Genomic DNA, 14,072 nt, shown 5'->3' on the forward strand with positions numbered 1-14,072 from the left:
CCTGGGGAAAATCCATGAAGGGCAAACATACGCAGATGGAGAGAAAGACAATCTCCTTACAGACAGAGTGGGATTTGAACCCATGTCCCAATCATCAGCATTATACAGTGAGTGTGCTAACTGCTATGCCAATCGTGCCTCCCATTTCTTGATCTGTCTCCATCTCAGGAGACAAGTTCTCGCTGCAGATATTTTGTACAATCCTAATAACTCATACAGTTACCTCAACTACACCTCTTCACACCCTCACAAAGATAAGCGTATACAGAGCCGTTGTCATACCCACACTCCTGTTCGGCTCCGAATCATGGGTCCTCTACCGGCACCACCTACGGCTCCTAGAACGCTTCCACCAGCGTTGTCTCCGCTCCATCCTCAACATCCATTGGAGCGCTCACACCCCTAACGTCGAGGTACTCGAGATGGCAGAGGTCGACAGCATCGAGTCCACGCTGCTGAAGATCCAGCTGCGCTGGATGGGTCACGTCTCCAGAATGGAGGACCATCGCCTTCCCAAGATCGTATTATGGAATTCTATTCCATTCTCTTAATTTCTTTTTCTCTGTTGCATCTGTTTACAGGATGTCGTCTGTCTTCCATTCTAGAACATCCGAGATATCCTCCTACAAAATATGTCGTTCCTCTGCTACTGGCATCAACACAGCATTTTCTCGCACCTCCTCTCTTTCCCGCACCTCCTCTCTTTCCCGCACTTTTTTGGTTTTCTGCGTCCCTAGATCCCTTTTTGTCCTCATCTACCAACCCTCCATGCACAATTCAGTGAAATTTCTGCCATCTATGACATTATCCCACCACCAGACACATCTTCCTTTTACTGTAGGGACTACTTCATCGAGGACTTCTTCATCCACTTATTCCTTTCCCTGTTCCCGCAAAAAATATTATATTTCCACCCACTATTTGGTGCTCCCTGTGGCCACCTCCATGTCAGAGATAATGGATGCAAACCAGGACATTGTTTCATTGAACATGTTCACTCTGTGCCAATGACAGAGCTCTTCCAATGTCCAACCATTTTAATTTTAAACATTTTCTCATATTGACTCCCAAACTAAGACCACCAACAAATTGGAGGAACAACTAATATTCCATCTTGATCGCAATAACGCCAATTGTTATGGATTTTGTTAGGCTTCTCCCCTGTGCTTTTTATCCCCCCTCATTTCCTGCAGTCCTTTTCGCCTTCTCCATGCAGAGAGCTATTTTCCTTCCCCATCACTTCTCGCCTTTTCTCTCTTCTTCTGTCCCACTCATATCCAACTCTATCTCCTCTCCTTACCCCTTCTCTTCTCCCACCACCTTTTTATTCAGACGCCTGTCTGCTTTTTGCTCATATCTTAATGAAGGGCTCAGGCCCACAACACAGTTTGTTTACATTTGTTATGTTTACAATTCTTTGTGTACATGTTTACGTTGTGTACAATTTCTTTTTTGCACTAACAATTAATGGTAATTCTGCTGTGCCTGCAAGAAAAAGGAATCTCAGGATGTGATGTCAGATATGTTCTCGTACAATAACTCTGAAATCTGTGTCTTCACTGATGATAATTTTGTTTCTTCTACTAATTGACTTTATGATGCACCTTTTGAACATTTGAGCAAGGAAACCAGAATTGTTCCATTGTGGTTAGTTTATCAGAAAATATATAGATTATGGGTGAGTATGAATTCTGTTTTTTTTTTCTTTAAATATCTTTGTGTCTGCTCTTTTCAAAAATTAATCACCCACATTAATTCAATTGTTAAGTGAACCACCCAGAATATTAAGTATGCCATGCATGAAATCCTGGATTTTATTCTCTAGTCTAACAAACTAGTATAGACACAGACATGTTGGAGGAATGCAGCAGGTCTTGTGTTGTCTTTTCTTTGGCTTGGCTTCGCGGACGAGGATTTATGGAGGGGGTAAAAAAGTCCACGTCAGCTGCAGGCTCGTTTGTGGCTGACCAGTCCGATGCGGGACAGGCAGACACGATTGCAGCGGTTGCAAGGGAAAATTGGTTGGTTGGGGTTGGGTGTTGGGTTTTTCCTCCTTTGCCTTTTGTCAGTGAGGTGGGCTCTGCGGTCTTCTTCAAAGGAGGCTGCTGCCCGCCAAACTGTGAGGCGCCAAGATGCACGGTTTGAGGCGTTATCAGCCCACTGGCGGTGGTCAATGTGGCAGGCACCAAGAGATTTCTTTAGGCAGTCCTTGTACCTTTTCTTTGGTGCACCTCTGTCACGGTGGCCAGTGGAGAGCTCGCCATATAATACGATCTTGGGAAGGCGATGGTCCTCCATTCTGGAGACGTGACCCATCCAGCGCAGCTGGATCTTCAGCAGCGTGGACTCGATGCTGTCGACCTCTGCCATCTCGAGTACCTCGACGTTAGGGGTGTGAGCGCTCCAATGGATGTTGAGGATGGAGCGGAGACAACGCTGGTGGAAGCGTTCTAGGAGCCGTAGGTGGTGCCGGTAGAGGACCCATGATTCGGAGCCGAACAGGAGTGTGGGTATGACAACGGCTCTGTATACGCTTATCTTTGTGAGGTTTTTCAGTTGGTTGTTTTTCCAGACTCTTTTGTGTAGTCTTCCAAAGGCGCTATTTGCCTTGGCGAGTCTGTTGTCTATCTCATTGTCGATCCTTGCATCTGATGAAATGGTGCAGCCGAGATAGGTAAACTGGTTGACCGTTTTGAGTTTTGTGTGCCCGATGGAGATGTGGGGGGGCTGGTAGTCATGGTGGGGAGCTGGCTGATGGAGGACCTCAGTTTTCTTCAGGCTGACTTCCAGGCCAAACATTTTGGCAGTTTCCGCAAAGCAGGACGTCAAGCGCTGAAGAGCTGGCTCTGAATGGGCAACTAAAGCGGCATCATCTGCAAAGAGTAGTTCACGGACAAGTTTCTGTTGTGTCTTGGTGTGAGCTTGCAGGCGCCTCAGATTGAAGAGACTGCCATCCGTGCGGTACCGGATGTAAACCCTGGATGAGACATATAAGGCAATCGAACAACTGAAAAATGGCAAAGCAGCAGGTATGGATGGAATCCCCCCAGAAGTCTGGAAGGCTGGCGGCAAAACTCTGCATGCCAAACTGCATGAGTTTTTCAAGCTTTGTTGGGACCAAGGTAAACTGCCTCAGGATCTTCGTGATGCCACCATCATCACCCTGTACAAAAACAAAGGCGAGAAATCAGACTGCTCAAACTACAGGGGAATCATGTTGCTCTCCATTGCAGGCAAAATCTTCGCTAGGATTCTACTAAATAGAATAATACCTAGTGTCGCTGAGAATATTCTCCCAGAATCACAGTGCGGCTTTCGCGCAAACAGAGGAACCACTGACATGGTCTTTGCCCTCAGACAGCTCCAAGAAAAGTGCAGAGAACAAAACAAAGGACTCTACATCACCTTTGTTGACCTCACCAAAGCCTTCGACACCGTGAGCAGGAAAGGGCTTTGGCAAATACTAGAGCGCATCGGATGTCCCCCAAAGTTCCTCAACATGATTATCCAACTGCACGAAAACCAACAAGGTCGGGTCAGATACAGCAATGAGCTCTCTGAACCCTTCTCCATTAACAATGGCGTGAAGCAAGGATGTGTGTACATAAGAGGTAAATATATGTTACTGAGGTTTTGGGCCTGAGCCCTTCTGCAAGGTATGATGAAACAGAAGGTTGTGCCTGAATAAAATAAATGGTGAGGGAAGGAGTAATCTATCTAAACTATCAACATAAAAACTAATTTTAACAAGTTGATAAGTTGAGGTTCTTTAAGTATATTTTCCATAATTTATATTTCTTAGATGATAAACTGCTTTGAGACTTTGTGCATTGACATCTCAGTACACTTGATCAGGGTGTATGTAACTTTCAGATATCACGTAAAAATGCAGCTCCTGTGGTTTGTTGTTTGTATCCATTTGAATGAATATTATGTGTGTCATCAGGTGATTTCTGACGGTTCCAGGATATTATTGTAGGCAGGGGTGCAGGGCCTCTAGGGCTCCTGTTTAAAAAAAAATCAACTTCTTCACAAATGAGAGAGGAGAGATTGTAGATTTGAGACAACATTACTCCCAACAAGCTTTAGAATTTTAAGTCAGAATACTGTCTGCTCCCCAACTTTCCATTTGGCACACAGGTATTAGTGAATCAGGAATGGTGGCGAGGACAGTCTGTAAGTTGAGGGAATGATTGGGGTACGTTCTCTAGTGCCCTTGTGCTCCAATGTGCATTAGCGAGGACACTGCAGTCCAGTTAAATCTCATGATATTTACATGGAGAGGGACATTCCCATGTGGTTGGCATCTCAAGGTAAGGTTCTGGCACCAGAGCAACCAATTTATTGGTATTGAAAATGTAATGAGAGAAATCACAGAAACAAAAACCATTAAAGATATTGTTGAAGACTTAATGGAAATAATGACCAAAGCAAAAACAAATTTCGTAATAACAAGATAAGCTCAATGCTTTGGAGAAAGATATGAAGCAATGGGAGTTGGACAGACAAGACTGATCCCATGGAGAATTTTAGCAGATGAAATAACGTCCAAATTATTGGACTGAAAGAAGGAATTGACAGAAGAGATCCTGTGAACTTCTTTGAAACATGGATCCCACATGTGCTGGGAGAAGATAAATTCAGGGATAAAATGCATACTGAAATGGCTCACTAGACCCTTAGACCCACGAGAGTTGGGGATCAGCAACACAACTGGTCCTAATAAGACTTTTGAGTTACTGGGAATGCTAGACAATTTGGGAGCAACATATGAATATTTTAAGCAGAGATTGATCATGAAAAAGTGCTGTTTTGTCAAGATTTGTCCTACTTTAATTAAGCAAAGGAAGGAGTTTGACTATGTAAAGACAATTGTGTTCCAAAAACTTGAAATATTTGATGGTATACCCCATGACTCTGAGGGTCTATGGGAGAAGGTAATTGACCATCTTTCAAGACTAAGAATGAAGTGGAAGACTTCCTGCAAAATTTATGAAAAGGCAACTAAAGAGGAAGATTGTGAAAATTGTTTACAATGGGACTGTAGAAGTTATTTATTGTTGAAAAGTAAACTTTATTGAAATGTTCATGAAGAGCTCAGAGTAAGGCGGACACCCTGTTCTAAGGGGAGATTGGCTCCTGGAGAAGAGTATCTAAAAATATAGCACTAAAGGGAAGGGTGGTTCTTCTTCAGGAGATTCTGTAGGTTTATTTTATGGGCTTTTGGGGTTTCCTGTTTACATCACTGTCAAGGCAGGGACATCGTATGTGATTTTTAAAGGAGAAAGATCACTTATTAAACATCAAAGGCTTATTGTTAAACAATATTCGTTTGAACAATCAATAAGGATAGAATGTTAAAATTTTTTAGTCAATGTTAATGGGATAAACATTAAGAGGAAGCAGGTCTTGCCATACTAAACAAAAAATAAAGACATTTAGTCTTCTACAAGAAATGCATCTTATTAAATTAAAAAGAGGATGGTGGGATATAGAAGTAATATAATCTTTATTTGGTTCAAAAGCAAATGGAGTAGCAATTCTAATTAATAAAAATATACCAGTAATGATAGAAGATTTGTAATGTCTCATTGTAAAATTAATGCAGAATTATGTGTGTTTATGAATATCTGTGCACAACCTTATGATGATGAAGCCTTTGTGAAATATATCTTTTTAAAAACAGCAAAGGAATATAATGGTTGGAGGAAACTTCAATTTCTTTCTAGATCCAATACTGGATAAATCAGCTAGAACAGTGACAGGGGTAAAAGCTGCAAAAATGACACTATCATTTGTAAAGGATTTAAATTTGATTGATAAATGGAGGCAGCTTAACCCCATAGAAGAGACTACTCATTCAACTCAAGGGTACGTGATTTGGATACAACAATTGATTAGTTTTTAATGTCTGTCCATTTAATAAGTAGAGTGGTAAAAACTGAATATTTGATTAGACATTATTTTGCCATTAACTTTAACTATTGCAATAATGGAAAAAACAAAATGTATACAAATGGTGTTTCACTATCGAAAAGGAAGGATTTTTTGAGAATTTATTAAGAGAGAACTATTTTGTGAAACTAATCTCGTCTACTGTTAGCTTTTTAATATGGCATATGCTTAAAGGTTATCTAAGAGGCAAATTTTTTTCAAAAAATTTTGAAAGAATATGCTACAGAGCTAGATAGTCTAGAGCACACATGTCAAACTCAGGCCCGCGGGCCAAATTTGGCCCATGATATAATTATATTTGGCCCGCAAGATCATATCAAATATGTATTAGAGCTGGCCCGCTGGCCGCCGCACCAGTATAGCGCATGCACAGCTAATACTACAAATCCCAGAATGCTTTGCAAATGCTTTGGCGTCAGCCCGCTAATTGCCCCCACCTCCTCTCTTTACTTTCATTAACATCTGTGACCTGTCGCCGAACTCACATGTAATAAATCCCTTACGAAAAATGGCCAAACGAAAGACAAAACAGGACCTTTCAAGACAGGTGGGAGGCAGACTATATGTTCATCATGTTTGTCATTGAAGCAAGTTGTTATTTTTTGACTTGTTGGCTTGTGAAAAAAAATACATTTAAAAGGAGCTTAAAGGCTATAGAGAAATATTATTTATTGAATATTTTATTTATCATTTGTTAATGCTTCTGGAAAGAGTTTAACCAAAACTAATATTAAACATTTATTTTAATAAGAAAAAGTTTAACATTACATATGTTGAAAGAAGAGAAAACATGCAGATGTTGTTGAAAATTTTCAATAAATATTTAGTTTGGCCCACGACTTAGTCCAAGTTTTTAATTTTGGCCCTCTGTGAATTTGAGTTTGACACCCCTGGTCTAGAGAAAGATATAAGAAAACTTGGAAAAGAATATCTGAGAACAGTCTCAAAAATATAGATTATTAGAGAATTTAAAAAATGAAATATAACATTAAAAAAGTATAGAAAGGAAAAAAATATTAAAAACTAATAAAATGAGTTAGGGGAGAGGGCTGAAAGTTTTATCTTGGTAGGTAAAGGCAGAAGTATCATTTAGAATGATAAATGCAATAAAAACAGGCTGATTTAACATATAATCAAAAATAAATAAATAATACTTATGGACACTATTATACAAAACTATATAAATCAGAACTATTAGGAGATGAAAATGAACTGGATAAATTTTTAACAAATGTTCAACTTCCAAAATTAGAAGATAAAGAACAAATTGATTGCCTCTTTCACAAGAGAAGAAATCAAGAAAGTTTTGGGTACTTTAAAAGCTAACAGATCTCTGGGGAAAGGATGCATTTCCTCCTGAGTTCTACAAACAATTTAAAGACATTGATACCTCTTATTATCGATGTATTGGATCGGGTGGTGGAGACCCAGACTCTCCCAGAATCTTTCTCAGCTGCTATAATTACAATGCTATGAAGAAAGGTAGACGCCCATTAAACCTACATCACTTTTCAATTAATAGACTGGGATAATAACTACCAAAATTAATGTATGCAGATCAGGTGGGATTTGTCCAAGGAAGATATTCTTCAAATAGTCTAAGTAGTCTTTAATATAATTCATATGTCAAAATCAAAGTTGGATCGAAGCATAACTGTTTCCCTAAATACAATAAAAACATTACATCAATTAGAATGGTCTTTCTTATTTAAAACATTGGAAAAATTTGGTATAGGCCGAAAATTTATAAAATGGATAAGAATTCCTTATCATAAACCTCAAGCCAAAATTATAACTAACAATCAGATGTCAGCATTTGTTGTCTTGAGTAGATGGGTGATGTCTGTCTCTGGCACTTTCTATCCTAGCTCTTCAACCACGGTCGGAAATTATAAGTAGCATTCTGGACATTAAGGGCTTCAAAGTTGGACAGGAAGATCATAAAAATTAGTCGCTGATGATGTGCTATTATATATGTCTGATCTGGCTGAGCCCTTGATAAAATTGCTAACAACATTAGAAAAATATGGAAGAATATCAGGTTATAAATAAATATGGAGTGAGATAATGTCATTGAAAATTAATAGATTCTTAAATACTTTATAAAACTCTAGAGAGAATGCATCTTCACCTGGCATTTTATTCTTTAGTAGTTTCATTAATATATCCTGTAATTTTTCAGTTTTAAAGGGTTTTGTCAGTTTATTTTGATCATCTACTTGTAGTTGCAGTAGTTCAATATTAGATATGTAATGAGCCCAAAGGACCCCAAAACCCAGCAGCAAAAGACATTCACCAAGACAAGTGGTTTTAAAACAAAAGTTATTTTTAATCAACTTTTAACATGAAAATAGAATCAAACATTAACTTAACTTTATGCTTAACTAACCCAAATTAACCCACTTCTAATTCTCAGCGCAGGTGCATGCAATGTGTGTGTAAATTCAAGAAAAGTGTTTTGGTTCACAGTTCAATCTCCTTCTTCCAAGTTCTCTGGTTGCAGGCAATCACCATACTGTGCACAGATTTTAACATGTATAAAGTTCTTGAAAGGTAAATGTTTACTGCTCAGGAAGGTGCTTGTAGGGTTTGCAGAGAGAGATATTTGTTGCTCCAGGATTTCCAGAACTGAGGTAACACCACTAATCACTGCAAGATCTCGCTGATAAAACTTGCCCCTTCAGGGTCTTCTAGATGGTAACCTCTTTCTTCAAGCTACCACAGAGTTCCATTCCTTCCTCTATTTCAAGAGAAACATCAGACAGATAGCACTCCAAAGAGAGAATGTGACTCACGTCTTGCAAAAACCCCACCTTCCTGAGCTAAACAACAGGAGTTCTTCCTTCTTCTCTCATCTGTTGTTATCTTAGGTAAACAATCCAGGCATGACCTTTCTATGAGCACTTTGCAGAAAGGATACTGATAAGGCACTTTCAGGAGGCCAATTGCCCTGCTTGTAAAGCAGCATATTTTGGCAATATGTGGCCTTTGGAAGGCCACCTGAATGTGCAGGAGGTGCTTGCAAGGTGAACTTTGTAACCCTCCTATTAGATGGATAATCGCTGCAGCACAGTGGCCTCCCCAGCCATCTGAATGCAGCCAACAATCAGCTGGCAAACGTCTGATAGCTCCTCTCCCACCTGCCCCTTCCCCCAGCACAGGACATCGGGGCAGGGAAGGTGGATGGGCTGTCAGTGTAGGAACTGTGGGGCTAGAGCAGGGGAGAAGGGGTCTGGGCTGTCAGCATGGGGACGCAGGACTAGAGCAGCCGGCAGGGGAGAACGCGGACTGGAGCAGCTGGTGGGGGAGAATGGGGCTGGCCAAAATAATTCCGGTACCCGACTCGAGTGCTATACTCACCTGCCAGCCACTCCAATCCTGTGAGGGGGGAGAGAGCGGGGCAGCAGGATCAGTGTGGGGATGTCCCGCGTGGGATATCCCCGCTCTGACAGCTTGTGCAGGCCGGCCCACAGTGTGGGGACTGAATTCATGAGAGGGGAGAGAGTGTGGTACCAGGATTAGTGTGGGGTCATCCCGCACAGGAAGTCCCCGCGTTGGCTGTCCCAGCTGACAGCCAGTCATCCTGAATTGACAGCCCAAGGGACAGGAGCCGGAATGCGCTTGGATGTGCATCCTGGCACAGCTGTCCTTTCAGGTGGCCAGCGTTGTGCTTTAAATGCTGCCTCCTGAACGGCAATTTAAAGGGCAGCTTTGCGCATTCTTAGCGCAGAATGCACCTGAAAAAGCTCTCCTTTGGATCTGCGCCAACAACAAAAGGTCATGTCTATTTCAGTAATATGAATATTCTCACTCTTATGGGTGTTGCTTTCTCCATATATCATTAAAATATCATTTCCTGCATTGATTTTAGTGTGAATTTAGTTACTTTATTCTAATTGTTAATTGTCTTCCCAGTTTTATCTATCATTGGATCCATGGTTAAGTTGAAGTTGTTCCCCCCTCCCCCACCCCCCCCCCCCCCCTATCTTGGTTAAGTGTTTCTTGCATAAATGCAGTGTCTACCCTCTCCTTTTTGAGTAATGTCAGTAACCCCATTCCATTAATATTTAACCATATATTTCAATGTACCCACCTTACACCTCTGTTTTCAGTTCTCTCTCACCTGCTCAACTCCACTTCCATTTTTCCATTATTACTCTTTAAATTATTCTTCCTCTTCTCGATGCATGACGACACAACTAAAAACAAAATACCCCAGAAACCCCTCACAAAAACTAACACATAATATAGTCCTAACCAAAATAACATTAACGCCCCCCCGCATTGGGTTGTCTTTGATTCCTTGTCAGATAACCACAACTCCCTTTTCTACTTGGGTTGCATTAACTGCAAGTTTCAATAGATTTTGCAGTTCTTCTTATCTCCCCGTGGCCCAGAGAAACACTATACATTATTTTATAAATATAACAAAGCTCCTGTTTTCTTTATCCTCTTATCTTTTTCAACCTTAAACTTTATATTGTGGCGGCACACATCCTCATGGCAAACTGGCCCCACTGTATTGCCACGTGGCGGGGCAGCTGTGGGGAAATAGCATCATCAGAGGTTTCCCTCTGACTTCTGCAATTGCTACGGTGGTGACCCCAACGGGCCCAGATGTCTATCTGGACCCAGTGAATGAGCCAAGGTGAATGCTGTAGCCCTCAACCTTTCCCCCTTTCTGATCCCATCACCCACAGACTTGGTTAAGGCAGGTGAAGGCCAATTCCACGTCCCAACATCTCAACCAACACCACAAAATTTTACCATGTCGTGGGCGCACTGGACCAGGACACGGTGCAGAGGGTGGATGACATCATTCACCGGCCACCAGTAGGGGGCGTATACTGCCCTTAAAAAATCTACTCCTGGGGAAGTTTGCCCTCACTTCATAACAGCGTACTTCCAGGCTCTTACACCTCAATTAGCACTCATGGACAAAATGCTGGCCCTTGCGGAGGATCATGAATTCTCTTCTTCTTCTTCTTCTGCCAGATATTTCTTGAACAGATGCCAAAAGATATCCAGCTTCATCTGTCCGAAGTGACTTTTCTAACGCCTGCAAGGCTGCAGCCTGGGAAGATGCCCTCTGGTGCACAAAACAGGAGAACGAGGCGGCCCTTAGCCAAGTCTCCAAGCCGGGGCCCTGCCGTCCACAGGATACCCCTAAGCTCAAGCTGGAGGAAACCCAATCAACATGATGCTTTTATCACCAGCATTCGGGAGTGAAAGCCCGCAAGAGCTGTGAGCTCTGTGACTTCCAGGGGAAAACCAGGGCTGTTGATGGTTGCCACGGTTGACCATGTGAACACCCTCCTTTACATCAATGACAAGTCCATGGGCTAGCTCTCTGAATGGAGGAGAAGGGAAGAGATGAGGACATAAAAACTGAACCCCATGGGGTCTGTATGTGTCTTTCAGCAATCTTGTGTACTGGATCGCATCCGTGGGACTATAAATTGGGAGGACTTAGACTTCCGGAATTTAAGAAATACTATTCATCGGAACAAGCAAGAATTTGATCATTTTTTTTAAGAGTGTCCCCCTTCTTGTATCAGAATGGAATTGAATTCAATAGAAAAAGAAACAGCGAAGGACTTTATTTACAAGCTATATTGATGATCATTATGTGGAGGAATTTCTTGTGTCTTTTGAATAATTAAGAAATAAATACGGAGTGCCTAATGGTACATGTTTTCTTCAGGTAAGGTTGTTTCTATGAAAAAAATGGGAGCAAAACTTGGCCCCATTTGAAATTAGTAAAATGTAATGAAGTATATGGCTGGGGACGACATTTAACTAAGATTTACTATGAATGAATGAAAGTACAAAACCAGGATTGAGAGAGAGACAGAGACAGAGAGAGAGAGAGAAAGAGAGAGAGAGAGAGAGAGAGAGAGAGATGGGAGTCAGATCTGGGTGTTGCAATAATGGAAAGATGTTGTTCTGATTGGTATTTAGATAGCATGACACCTATTATAAATGCAAGATATGGATTTCCTCATCTATTATATCACACCACAGAAATTATATAAATCAAAATTTGAAATGTCAGAAATGTGTTTTAGGTGTGGGATTGAAATAGGAATGTTCTTGCATGCTCTGTGGTCATGTATGATGCTAAGACTTTTCTGGCAGGATATTACTGAAATTTTAGCAACCTGGAGTTTTATCTTTTGAGAAACTTCACTGAAATATGTAATAATTTAACTAAATTCCAAATTTTATTTGTTAATATATAGCAGTGGCTAAGAAATGTATTGCGATTACTTGGAAATCCATCTCCCCTTTACAAATTCCACAATGGGTCTGATGAAATGAATAGTTGCATATCTATGGAAAAAATTGTATACAATTTAAAGAACAAATATGATATTCTTTAAGACATGGCAACCATATTTGGATCATAAGGTTTGGCCCAATTGTAATTATAAATACAATAATAAAAAATGAGGAACAGTGGAAGATTTTCAAATAAATATTTTGTAATGCTCAACAAAAATATATTCCGGTCAGGAAAAAGGGCAGCAAGGGAGGGAAAAATCAACCATGGTTAACAAAGGAAATAAAGGAGAGTATAAAATTGAAGGCCCAGGTGTACAAAGCTGCAAAGAGCAGTGGGAAACTGGAAGATTGGGATAACTTTAAGAGACAACAAGGGGTTACAAAGCAGGTAATCAGATGCAAGGATCGACAATGAGATAGACAACAGACTCGCCAAGGCAAATAGCGCCTTTGGAAGACTACACAAAAGAGTCTGGAAAAACAACCAACTGAAAAACCTCACAAAGATAAGCGTATACAGAGCCGTTGTCGGCTCCGAATCATGGGTCCTCTACCGGCACCACCTACGGCTCCTAGAACGCTTCCACCAGCGTTGTCTCCGCTCCATCCTCAACATCCATTGGAGCGCTTACATCCCTAACGTCGAAGTACTTGAGATGGCAGAGGTCGACAGCATCGAGTCCACGCTGCTGAAGATCCAGCTGCGCTGGATGGATCACGTCTCCAGAATGGAGGACCATCACCTTCCCAAGATCGTGTTATATGGCGAGCTCTCCACTGGCCACCGTGACAGAGGTGCACCAAAGAAAAGGTACAAGGACTGCCTAAAGAAATCTCTTGGTGCCTGCCACATTGACCACCGCCAGTGGGCTGATATCGCCTCAAACCGTGCATCTTGGCGCCTCACAGTTTGGCGGGCAGCAACCTCCTTTGAAGAAGACCGCAGAGCCTACCTCACTGACAAAAGGCAAAGGAGGAAAAACCCAACACCCATCCCCAACCAACCAATTTTCCCCTGCAACCGCTGCAATCGTGTCTGCCTGTCCCGCATCGGACTTGTCAACCACAAACAAGTCTGCAGCTGACGTGGACTTTTTACCCCCTCCATAAATCTTCGTCCGCGAAGCCAAGCCAAAGAATAAGAAATGAGAAAAAGAATTATGAAAGTAAATTGGCACAAAATATAAAAACAAAAAGCAAAAAATTTTATAAATATATAAAATGAAAGAGGGTGGCTAGAGTTAACATAGGACTCTGTAGGATGAGAAATGAAAACTGGTAGCAAAAAATGCGGAAATTGCCGAGGCATTGAACAAATATTTTGTGTCAGTCTTCACGGTGGAAGACACATTCAGCATGCCCAAGTGCGGAGTTAAAGATGCGAATGTTGGGGAAGGCTTTGATAAAATAGTTGTTACATAGGAAGTAGTGATGGAGAAACTATTGGGACTAAAGCCAGACAAATCACCTGGTCCTGATGCTATGCATCCGAGGGTACTGATGGAAATGGCAGAAGTTATAGTTGATGCATTGGTGGTTATATACCAAAACTCTTTGGATTCTGGGCAGGTCCCGGCAGACTGAAAGACTGCAAATGTCACGCCACTTTTTAAGAAGGGATGTAGGCAGAAGACTGGAAATTATCAGCCAATTAGCTTGATGTCTGTAATTGGAAAAATGCTTGAAGCCGTCATTAAAGATGAAATAGTGAAACTTTTGGAATGTAAGGGTTCAATCAAACAGACGCAGCATGGTTTTAGAAAGGGAAGATCTTGTTTGACAAACTTTTTAGGATTCTTTGAGGATATAATGAGTGCGGAGGATAGAGTGGA

General features: G+C 41.3%; 1 protein-coding gene across 5 annotated transcripts in view; it reads left to right on the forward strand.

Moving 5' to 3' along the window:
* The window catches only part of LOC138750121 (WAS/WASL-interacting protein family member 2-like), a 114,232-nt gene that overhangs the window by 17,737 nt on the left and 82,423 nt on the right, over positions 1-14,072 (forward strand). The gene's annotated exons all lie outside the window — the stretch shown is intronic.

The sequence above is a fragment of the Narcine bancroftii genome (genome assembly GCF_036971445.1).
Source record: "Narcine bancroftii isolate sNarBan1 chromosome 12 unlocalized genomic scaffold, sNarBan1.hap1 SUPER_12_unloc_1, whole genome shotgun sequence".
NCBI classification, from domain to species: domain Eukaryota; kingdom Metazoa; phylum Chordata; class Chondrichthyes; order Torpediniformes; family Narcinidae; genus Narcine; species Narcine bancroftii.